The sequence below is a fragment of the Dipodomys ordii genome, unplaced genomic scaffold (genome assembly GCF_000151885.1).
Source record: "Dipodomys ordii isolate 6190 unplaced genomic scaffold, Dord_2.0 Scaffold1, whole genome shotgun sequence".
Lineage (NCBI taxonomy): Eukaryota > Metazoa > Chordata > Mammalia > Rodentia > Heteromyidae > Dipodomys > Dipodomys ordii.
The window spans coordinates 39,188,382-39,198,922 of record NW_012267217.1 but is presented as its reverse complement, the minus strand read 5'-3'; the positions used below and the strand labels follow the sequence as shown (position 1 = coordinate 39,198,922).

Here is a 10,541-nt window from a genome sequence, read left to right as displayed (position 1 = left end):
TCCCTCAGCTCTTCAGCTCAAGGCTAGTGCTCTACCACTTGAGCCACAGTGCCACTTCCGGCTTTTTTCATTTTGCTTATGTGGTGCTGAGGAATCGAACCCAGGGCCTCATGCATGCAAAGCAAGTGTTCTACCACTGAGCCACCTTCCCAGCCCCTTTTTTTTTTCTTTGGGTCCGGTCGTGGGGCCTGAACTCTGGGCCTGGGCGCTGTCCTCAGCTCTTCAGCTCAAGGCTAGCACTCTATCACTTGAGCTACAGCGCCACTTCCGGCTTTTTTCTTTTTGCTTATGTGGTGCTGAGGAATCGAACCCAGGGCCTCTGGCATGCAAGGCAAGCGATCTACCACTGAGCCACCTTCCCAGCCCTCCGTGAGATTCTTATCTCCAATAAACCACTCGAAAACTGGAAGTGGCTCTGTGGCTCAAGCAGCAGAGCACTGGCCTTGAGCTGAAAAGCTGAGGGACAGTGCCCAAGCCCAGAATTCAAGCCCCAGGACCGACCTGAAAAAAAAAAAAAAAGAAGTGGATATGGCAACTTTATGGGTTTTGAGAAAATTTTGGATGTGGTGTAAACTTTGGTGGAACAGAATGCTATGGTGGAGGTGGTGATAACAGAGGTAGTTATGGAGGAGATGATGGTGGCAACTATGGTGATGGTCCTGATTATAATATTAGAGGAGCCTATGGTGGTGGTAAACCAGAAACCAAGCTGGTAGATATGGTGATGGTGGTGGAGGAGGATGTGATGGTTACAATGAAGGAGGAAATTTGGGTGGCAGTAACTATGGTGGTGGTAGAAACTATAATGATTTTGAAAATTACAGTGGACAACAGAAATCAAATTACAGACTCAAGAAGAGAGGCAGTTTTGTTGGAAGAAGCTATGACAATCCACATGGTGGTGGTAATGGATTTGGTGGTGGAGGTGGTAGATATTATAGCAGAAGGTTTTAAGAATAACAGAAAGGGGCTGGGAAGGTGGCTCAGTGGTAGAGTGCTTGCCTTGCATGCACTAGGCCCTGGGTTTGATTCTTCAGTACCACATAAGCAGAAAAAACCAGAAGTGGCACTTGGCTCAAGTGGTAGAGTGCTAGCATTGAGCTGGGGAGCTGAGGGACAGCGCCCAGGCCCAGAGTTTAGGCCCCCCCAAACAGAAGGGAAAAAAAAAAGAACAATAGAAAAAGGGCTACAGTTTTTAGCAAGAGGGAAAGGAGTGGTCAGGAAAGCTGCAAGGTTATTTTGAAACAGTTGTTCCAAATGCATTAGAGGAACTATTAAAATCTGCCACAGAGGTCTGATGAGCTATAGTCAGAAAAGTTACTATAGCTTAAACAGGAACCCTTCTTACTCAGGACTGTCATAGCCACAGTTTGCAAAACATGTAGCTATTGATTAATGCAGTATAGTGTCAATTAGATGTTCATTCCTGAGGTCTTTTATCTGTTGTAGCGTTGTCTTTTTCTTTTTATTATTGCATCAGGTATATTGACCTGTAAATTGTGGTAGTGGAATAAGAAAATTAAGGAATTTTTAACTTTTCAGTATTTATGTAATTTGGTTTTTCTATATTTTAGTATAGAAACTTTAGGCTGGGAAGTTGGCTCAGTGGTAGAGCGCTTGCCTTGCATGCCTGAGGCCCTGGGTTCGATTCCTCAGCACCACATAAGCAAAAAGAAAAAGCCGGAAGTGGCGCTGTGACTCAAGTAGTGGAGCGCTAGCCTTGAGCTGAAATGCTGAGGGACAGTGCTCAGGCCCAGAGTTCAGGCCCCACGACCAGACCCTCCCCCCCCCCACAAAAAAACGAAACTTTAACAAAATGCAGTTTTGAAGGTATTTCTTTGTAAGTTAACAAATAAAGGTCATTGTTAATTACTATTTTATATGAATTTCACACTAAAATTAACTGCAAAGAATACCTACTGTCCTGCAGTTTAAGGGGAACCTGTTCTCATTTCCAAATCATGACATGAGCGTTGACATATAGAAAGAATAGATACTTGTATGTGTGCATTGTGTGTTTTAGATGCACAGAATTGGGTATTTAAGTTAGCATATTTGTGATTAGTATTACTTTCAAATAAAAAAAATTATCCTCAAAATCCCTATTTGGTTTTTGTCTATTTTCTTTCAAAGTGTAATCATGATTTTAGTGTGTTAAGATTTGCTGAATCCTAGCTGTGTTTAGAACATCTCCATTCTATGTTTACCTTGATCACCTTTAGATTGACTGCTACCATAGTTTGGAGTATAAAGCACGCCTGCTGCCCTCTATTTAAATGTGTAAAGAGTAGTGGATGTTTTCCCCATCCTTTTAGAAACCATTCTTGATTTTTGATACAGGACCACTAAGTCTGCAATGTCTGAGCATACTAGCTGGTACCCAATTTTGTTCTTTTTCATTTTAAACCCCTGAGACCTATAAATTTTATTACTTTCTTTGGCTTAATTATTTTCTCTATGTAAGTTTTTAGAGCACAAGAATAAAGACACTTCATTGTCAAAACCTTAAGTGGCTGGCATGCTTTCCTGTTTGCACCCTACACACATTTTACTGAGGAATTGTACAAAATTACAATGCAGCAGATATGTAGCATAGTTACTTAGTACAACCTTCTCACTTCCCAAAGACCTAGATTGAAATTTGGATAGTTTTTGAGTTCTTAGTTAAATTTCTAAAGAACACACTGTTACTCCAATGTATATTTCTACCTAAATTATACTGGTGTGAGCTGGCAATTTGTTTGGAAGACCCTGGTTGAGATAAGTCTTCAATAATAAGGTCATACATTATACAAGTCAGTGTCTACTGTTTGTAATAGCTAGTACACATAATTTCATTTAGACCCTTAGTAACACCCCACGGTTACTCTTTCTTGGACAACTGAATGTAAAATTCAAGATATTTTATGTGGTTTTTAAAGTACTAAGCAAAACAAGCCATAAAAAGAGGAATAGGGAAAAAATAAAATTAAAGGCAAAAATTCACTACTAAAAATTTCGCAAAACTTATTAAAAAAAAACAAAGTTTGGGTCACTCAAAAATCCTTAGTCAATTTTCCTGCTCAATCTACAAACAATATTTCAATTTTCTTATTTTCTTTTCCAGCACTGGGGTTTGAATTCAAGGTCTCTCACTTTCTTGGTTTGCTAGCTCAACTGGCATTCTACCACCTGAGCCACATTTCCAATTTGGTTTTTTGCTGGTAACTTTTTTGCCCAGCTGGTTTCAAACTATGATCTTTAAGATCTCAGCCTCCCAAGTAGTTAGGATTACAGGTGTGAGCCTACAAATTATGGCTCCCATTTACAATGATACCTTTAAATCCGGAATTCATAATGAAGACATTTGTTTTCAGAAAATGCCCATGGAATAATTTCACTATAAAAAGTATAGTTATATCTTCCCATAAACTTTATGTTTTTTAGTTACGATAGCAAAATTTTTGTCACTCTGATAGAAAGACCAAGTCACATATTTGGAGATAAAGGATTATGGTGAGGAATGGTTTTAGGGTATGTTAAATTTTTGCTAGTCTGTTTCTTTGGGCTATTTTCCCCCTTGCTCTAGTTTTCCCATATTTTATGACTGCTCCTCCTTCTAAGCTTCCAAATTTTATATGCATGAAGTTTTTTTGGGGGGGTCTGGTCGTGGGGCCTGAACTCTGGGCCTGGGCGCTGTCCCTCAGCTCTTCAGCTCAAGGCTCTACCACTTGAGCCACAGTGCCACTTCTGGCTTTTTTCTTATGTGGTGCTGAGGAATCGAACCCAGGGCCTCAGGCATGCAAGGCAAGCGCTCTACCACTGAGCCACCTTCCCAGCCATATACATGAATTTTTATGCCTTACTTTTTTTGTCGGTCATGGAGGTTGAACTCTGGGCCTGAACACTGTCCCTCGGCTCTTCAGCTCAAGGCTAGCACTCTACCACCTGAGCCACTGTACCACTTCTGGTTTTCTGAGTTGTTTACTGGAGATAAGAGTCTCACAAACGTGACCCTCACCATGGTAAATACATGGCCTGCTGCCTGTTGTACCGTGGTGATGTGGTTCCCATAGATGTCAATGCCGCCATCGCCACCATCAAGACCAAGCACAGCATCCAGTTTGTGGATTGGTGTCCCACTGGTTTCAAGGTTGGCATCAATTACCAGCCTCCCACTGTGGCTCCTGGTGGAGACCTGGCCAAGGTGCAATGTGCGGTGTGCATGCTGAGCAACACCACAGCCATTGCTGAGGCCTGGGCTCACCTGGACCACAAGTTTGACCTGATGTATGCCAAGTGTACCTTTGTCCACTGGTATGTGGGTGAGGGGATGGAGGAAGGACAGTTTTCTGAGGCCCATGAGGACATGGCTGCCCTAGAGAAGGATTATGAGGAGGTTGGTGTGGATTCTGTTGAAGGAAGGAGTACTAATCACTCATTCGTTTGGCCCTGAAGCATGCCATGCTCCCAGAACTTCAGCTTCACCATCAGCTGGCAGTCATTAAAATGCTTCTGACTAGACTCTGTTCAACTGTGATCATGTCTGTCTTTTTCCACGTGTGTAAGGTTTTAATCCATTATGTCTCAAAAGTAAAGGGTTTAAGAAATTAAAAAAAAAGTCTCAGACTTTCCTGCCCTGGATGGTTTTGAACCAGGATCCTCAGATCTCAGCCTCCTGAGGAGCTAGGATTATAGGTGTGAGCCACCGGCGCCCGGCTTGCCTTACTTCTTTAGTTCAATGTTTTGAATATTTAATCACACTGTTGTATGTGGCAGAAATTCATTCAGAGTTTCTTTTTCTATAGAACAAATAGTTACTTTTCCCTATAATGAACCTGGTGATTTCTGACAATTTAAATAACCATTGTATACATAATCTCTATTACCATTTCACAAAAGTAGACATTTGGCATATCAGATATATTTAGTAATTTAAGGTAGCCAATGCTATTGGCAACAGAAATCAGACAGACAGTCCATACTCTTGCTGTTTCTTGTAAAAGTGTGAAATAAACAGATAAGACTTACACACTTGCTGGTTCTAATGTTCTAGCAGCAAAAATCAGTAGTCAGAAAGAAAGGTCAAAGATCGCTTTTTGTTGTATTTTGTTTTTAACGAGATGAACTTATGGTAGGAACAAAGCAAACAGGAAAGTTTGAAAATTAAAAGAAAATGAAGAAAAATATGCTTTAAGCATAAACTAGGAAAGGCTTTAGGAAATAAACACTTCAGAAAACCGTCCTTAATCTGTTTTCTACAATCCCCACATTTTTCCCCTTATACCTAAAACAACTACTGTACATTATACGATAATTTTTGAAAGGGTCCTACCAAATACGAATTGAAAAGGTATTAAAATAAACATATGTCTCTATGAGATCAGTATTGACTATTACCTCCAAAACTAAGTATTAGCTCAGTTTCTAGAAACAACATTCCATAAAGAAGGCAGGAAGACAATGAGAAGTACAAGTTGTCATGTCGAAAACGAACTTTACAACTTTGGTGGGGGGGTGGGGGGGAGGCTGGGAAGGGATGTAAAGGGTAAACAAAGGAGGAGGCTACAATGCTTGATAGGAAATGTACTCATTATCTTGCCCATGTAATTGTAACCCCTCTGTACAGTATGTTCACAATAAAAAAATAAAATAAAATAAAAGAAGGCAGGAAGAATGACAGAATACCCAAGGTATTGATGAAGTCAAGGCAAATTTAGAGTAATTACTGCTGCTACTTTCTTATTCTTTAACACAGACACTTTTTTAAGTCCCTCTCTTTTCACTCTTTCATGTTCTCTTCTTTCTCCATATATATATGTCTGTAAGCCTGTCTCAAAGGCCCCCACATGTCCTATTTAGAAGCACTATATAAATTCTGCCATATGCAGGAAATTTTATTTTTGGTCCAACTCTTTAAAGCTATACAAGGACAAACAAAAATTGTATAAAACTAAAATATTTATAGTAAAAAGACAACACAGTGAGAAATATTTTTGATTTATACTACTGTGGGTATATTTTAGATGGTGAATCTTATATATCACAGATTTTATTTTCTTAAAAAAAGTGAGAAATTTATAATACAAAAAAATGTTAATATATAGTTACTAAAAGACCTGTCAATACCTGTGTATTTAATGCTCCCAATTGTGTGCATGTATATACCTTTTAAGTTTAGAAGGTAACTTTTTGCTTTCTAGAATTCCTCCCTATAATGAAAATATACCCACATTCTGGCCATGGTCTCATGGTACATGGAGTATAAACAACCCTGCCCCTTTACTTTGATTTGGCCGCATGCCTTAATGAGACTAACAATAAGTTGCCAAATAATATGTGAGCATGTAATGGATCATAAAACATGCTTGGGTAGCTGGGCTATTTCTTGCCTGAGCCCCAGACAGAGAATATTTGAACTACTTTATAACATTGAGCTGGGTCCAGCCTAGATCATCCAAATTCCAGCTGACCTACAGATCTATGAACATGAAAACACACATTTACTGCTTAAGCCATTGAGCTTAGGACTGGCTTGTTTACAGTTTTATTAGCAAATAAATGCAGGATAAATACAAAAGTTTATCCACTACTAACCATGTAAAATCTGACACAGTATATATATATAAGTATATTTAATTTTCAGTGCTCTAAAAGCAGGCATCTTAGAATACATTATTTTTGTCCTGCTGGTGTTTTTCTCACAATCATAGGCATATTAACATTCAAAAAAAGTGAAGGAAGGCATCAGGTCACTGGCCTAACTCCGTTTTGTCTCTTTCTGGCTCTTCAAATTTTTTCTCCTGTGTTTCACCTTGAATTCTAGAAGGACAGGACTGATCGATAAAACATCTACTAACAAGAGTCAAATCTACTGCCCAGACTGCACTATTGTGACAGGACTCTAGCCTCACCAAGCCTGAGACAGTGATCAATCAAACCATATTTGGGTTGCATAAGTAAGATTACTAATTATGCATAACTCTTGCCTCTCCTCCCAACTCTTCCTCTATTTAAGCCTAAAGATCATGTCAGTTTTCCAAAGATTGGCCAAAATGCTTACTTTCCCTCCTCCTATGGCTGTGTTAAGTAAATATCCTTTCTCTTTCCCTCCTCCCTCCTCCCTCCTCCCCCCTCCCTCCCCCTCCTCCACCTCCTCCTCTCTTTAATTGGCTTACTGGAACATACCCTGTTGGGACTCCCACAGTCAGAGCATTTACCCTGTACTTCAGAATGAAAAGGAGTTTAAAAGTAAAGCCTAGAAACCCACTATTAGTTACAGAACAAAATTTTAACATCACAAAACCTAATTGCATTAATTTATTTAAAACAAAGTACTTCAACTGTGTTTTCAAATAAGATATAATACAATCCAAAGATAAACACTTATTTACTTTTTTTTTCTCCTGCTGTCAGAGTTTGAACTCAAGGCCTTGCCCTTGTTTGGCTTGTTTGTTCAGGCTGGTATTTACCACTTGAGCATACTTCCAGCCCAGTATTATGCTAGTGAATTGGAGATGGAGTCTTGTAGACTTTTTCTGCCTACTTTGGGTTAGAACATCAATCCTCCACGTCTTAGCTCCCTGAGTAAATAGGATTATAGGGGTAGCCACAGGCACCGGGCTTACATGGGTGTCGTTAATGAAATTCAGAGTAATTTTAGTATTAAGATAAAGATCCACAAATCAGAGTAATACTCAAAGTGAGAAAAAAAAGAAAGGTTCATTTTTTCTTTTTTTAATATAAGAATGCCAATTAATAAACTAGAAGAAATAACAAAATTCTTTAAATCAACAATTTTATAACCCATATAATTAATAGGTTCAAGAAAGGGTTACTAAATGCCTGCAGAGGCTAATAGGCTGTTAAATTACTTATATGCTAAAGTACTTAACCAACCAAAGATGGTTTGCTAATTGCAAAAGGAAAATGCACTTTTCCAATGGAGAGATTGAATACTCCCTACCTTCACTGACACTGACATGTGTCTCCTGGCTGTGGTACAATATGATCTGTACGGCATCATTTGTAAGTATGTTGTTGTTTTTTTGTTTGTCTGTTTTTTTTGGTGTCCACAGTGAGCATGAACAAGGGCCTCTGGCTCTTGCTTGGCTTTCTCACACAAGGCTGGTGTTCTACTATCAGAGAGCCACACCTCCACTTCCCATCCATAAGTGTTCTTGCCAAAAACACTTAACCATATAAAACAAGTCTTTAGATATAGAAACTTCAAGGAATGAGCAATAAGAATGAAAACTGATGGCTGGATGTAAGCTATTCAAGGAAGCTGAGATCTGAGAACTGTAGTCTGAAGTCAGTCCAGATAGATAAATCTGAGAGACTCTTATCTCAAATTAACCAGCAAAATGCCAGAAGTGGAGTGGTGGCACGACTCATTGAGTGCCAATGGTGAGCAAAAAGTCACACAAGAGCGCCAAACCTTGAGTTCCAGTCCTAGTATAGGTACAAAATTTTGAAACAAACAAACAAAAAAAAAAAACCTGACAAATTGGAAGTCAATTTCGTAGAAAATAAAATTTAAAAATAAATTATTTTTCAATAGAAAAAAAGACATAAACAAATGAATTATGTGAATGGCATATAATTAATTATATCTTATTTTATAAAAAAAAGTCCTTATGGGTAAATCCTGGATGTTAGTTGACAACAAGTATTATTGTCAAACTTCTTAGATTTGAAAAATGATGTGTCAATAGTTCCACTAAGTGCTATACTTTCAAATGGCTTAAGTGATAAAGTGCCCTCAAACTTACGATCCTCCTGCCCTAGGCTCCAGAGTGCTAGAATTGGAGGTATGTGTCAGTACCTTAGGCTAGGATGTTGATGTATTACTGTATTAAAGAATAAATACTTTCCAGCCAGGCACTGGTGGCTCATGCCTGTAATCCTAGCTACTCAGGAGGCTGAGATCTGAGGATTATGGTTTAAAGCCCACCCCGGCAGGAAAGTCCTTAAGATTCTTATCTCCAATAAACCAATAGAAAAATGGAAGTGGGGCTGTGGTTCAAGCAGCAGCGTGCTCACCTTGAACTGAAGGGTGCAGGGACAGCACCCATGCCCAGAGTTCAAACCCCATAACCGACAAAAAAAAAAAAAAGAATACTTTCTTAGAGGACATATACCTTTCTTATTTCTTTTTCTATATATTCTTTTTTATTTCATTTGTTTTATTCCTTCCATGTAAATAGTTTTTTGTTGCTTTATGTCTTGTTTTTGACAAAGGGTCTCCTTATGTATCCTAGGCTGCACTAGAACTTACTATGGAGCCTAAGCTGACCTTGCTGATTGTCCTCCTTCTGATTCCCAAGTTCTAGATTACAGGTTTTGACCACCATGATCACTGCTAATAATTAAATGTAAAAACATATTTTGTTTTGCTTTTTCAAGTAATTAGTATTTCAGCCACCTCAATTCCATTATGTTTCTACTCAATTAATGCTATCACAGAAACTACAAAATTATACAAAATAAGGCCCACCTTATTCACAGATTTATTATACATGGTTTTGACAAAGCATGGGCAAAAAAACAATAGTTTTTTGTTTTCATTCTTTTCCTTCCTTTCTTCTCTTCTTTTCTCCTTCCCTCCCTCCCTCCCTCCCTCCCTCCCTTCCTTCCTTCGTTTCTTTGTTTCTTTTTCTGTTGTTGGTCCTGGGAGCTGTCCCTGAGCTCCCTTTGCTCAAGGCTAGCACTTTTCAACTTGAGCCACAGTGCCACTTCTGGCTTTTTCTGTTTATGTGGTCCTGAGGAATTGAACCCAGGGCTTCATGCATGCGAGGCAAGCACTCTACCACTGAGCCACCTTCCCAGCCCCCAAGATTATTTTTAATTAAAAATAATTTAATTCCCTCAGAAACATAATCTTACTGTTAGTTGAACAGAGCAGCTCTTAATACCCACATTATAGTCAGTTAAGCTTAAATTTTATGATTTCCCTGCCCTTAACTTTGTGAAGTAAGCTACCCCAAAAGCAAATAGTGCCAATAAAGCAGAGGAAAAGTTATGGTAATCCTTCCAAGTCAAAAAGGGTACATAATATGCTTAAGTTAAGTGGTGAATAAAACTTTTAGATTTGTTAAAATATCAAATGTCTTTAGCAGAAGTTTGAGCAGCATTATGAGAAAAAAATCAAGTATCTACAGTATATTAGATGAAGAGTGTGAAATAAGATCTAGGTTTGGGTAAGCAGAATTGATGTATATGAAAGAGATTTTTGTAACAGTAATGCAACCTACTCCATACAGTTTCAAGTTACATATACTTAGCTGTGCTGTACATAAGTACACAGTTACTGAACTCTGTGCATCCTGAGCATTCATGGTTGTTCCTCAATACCCAAGGACATCAAAGGTCTACTGGGCTATAAAGTCATAATAGCCAAATGCATACTGATGTACTGCCCTACGTCACCATTACCTTCTCTAAAAGTAGGCTTTCTGATGCACGATAAAGACTTTTGTTGTCAGGCCCTAGAAATTAGAATTTGAAATCTTCACAGCATAAAACGAATTAGAATGTTATTTCTTTTTTTTGGGGGGGGG

General features: G+C 38.7%; 1 protein-coding gene and 1 pseudogene across 1 annotated transcript in view; one reads left to right on the top strand and one right to left on the bottom strand.

Annotated features, from left to right (window-relative positions):
* Positions 1–954, top strand: part of LOC105999794 — an 8,024-nt pseudogene extending 7,070 nt beyond the window's left edge.
* Bmpr2 (bone morphogenetic protein receptor, type II (serine/threonine kinase)) overlaps positions 1–10,541 on the bottom strand; it is a 180,866-nt gene that overhangs the window by 65,570 nt on the left and 104,755 nt on the right. The gene's annotated exons all lie outside the window — the stretch shown is intronic.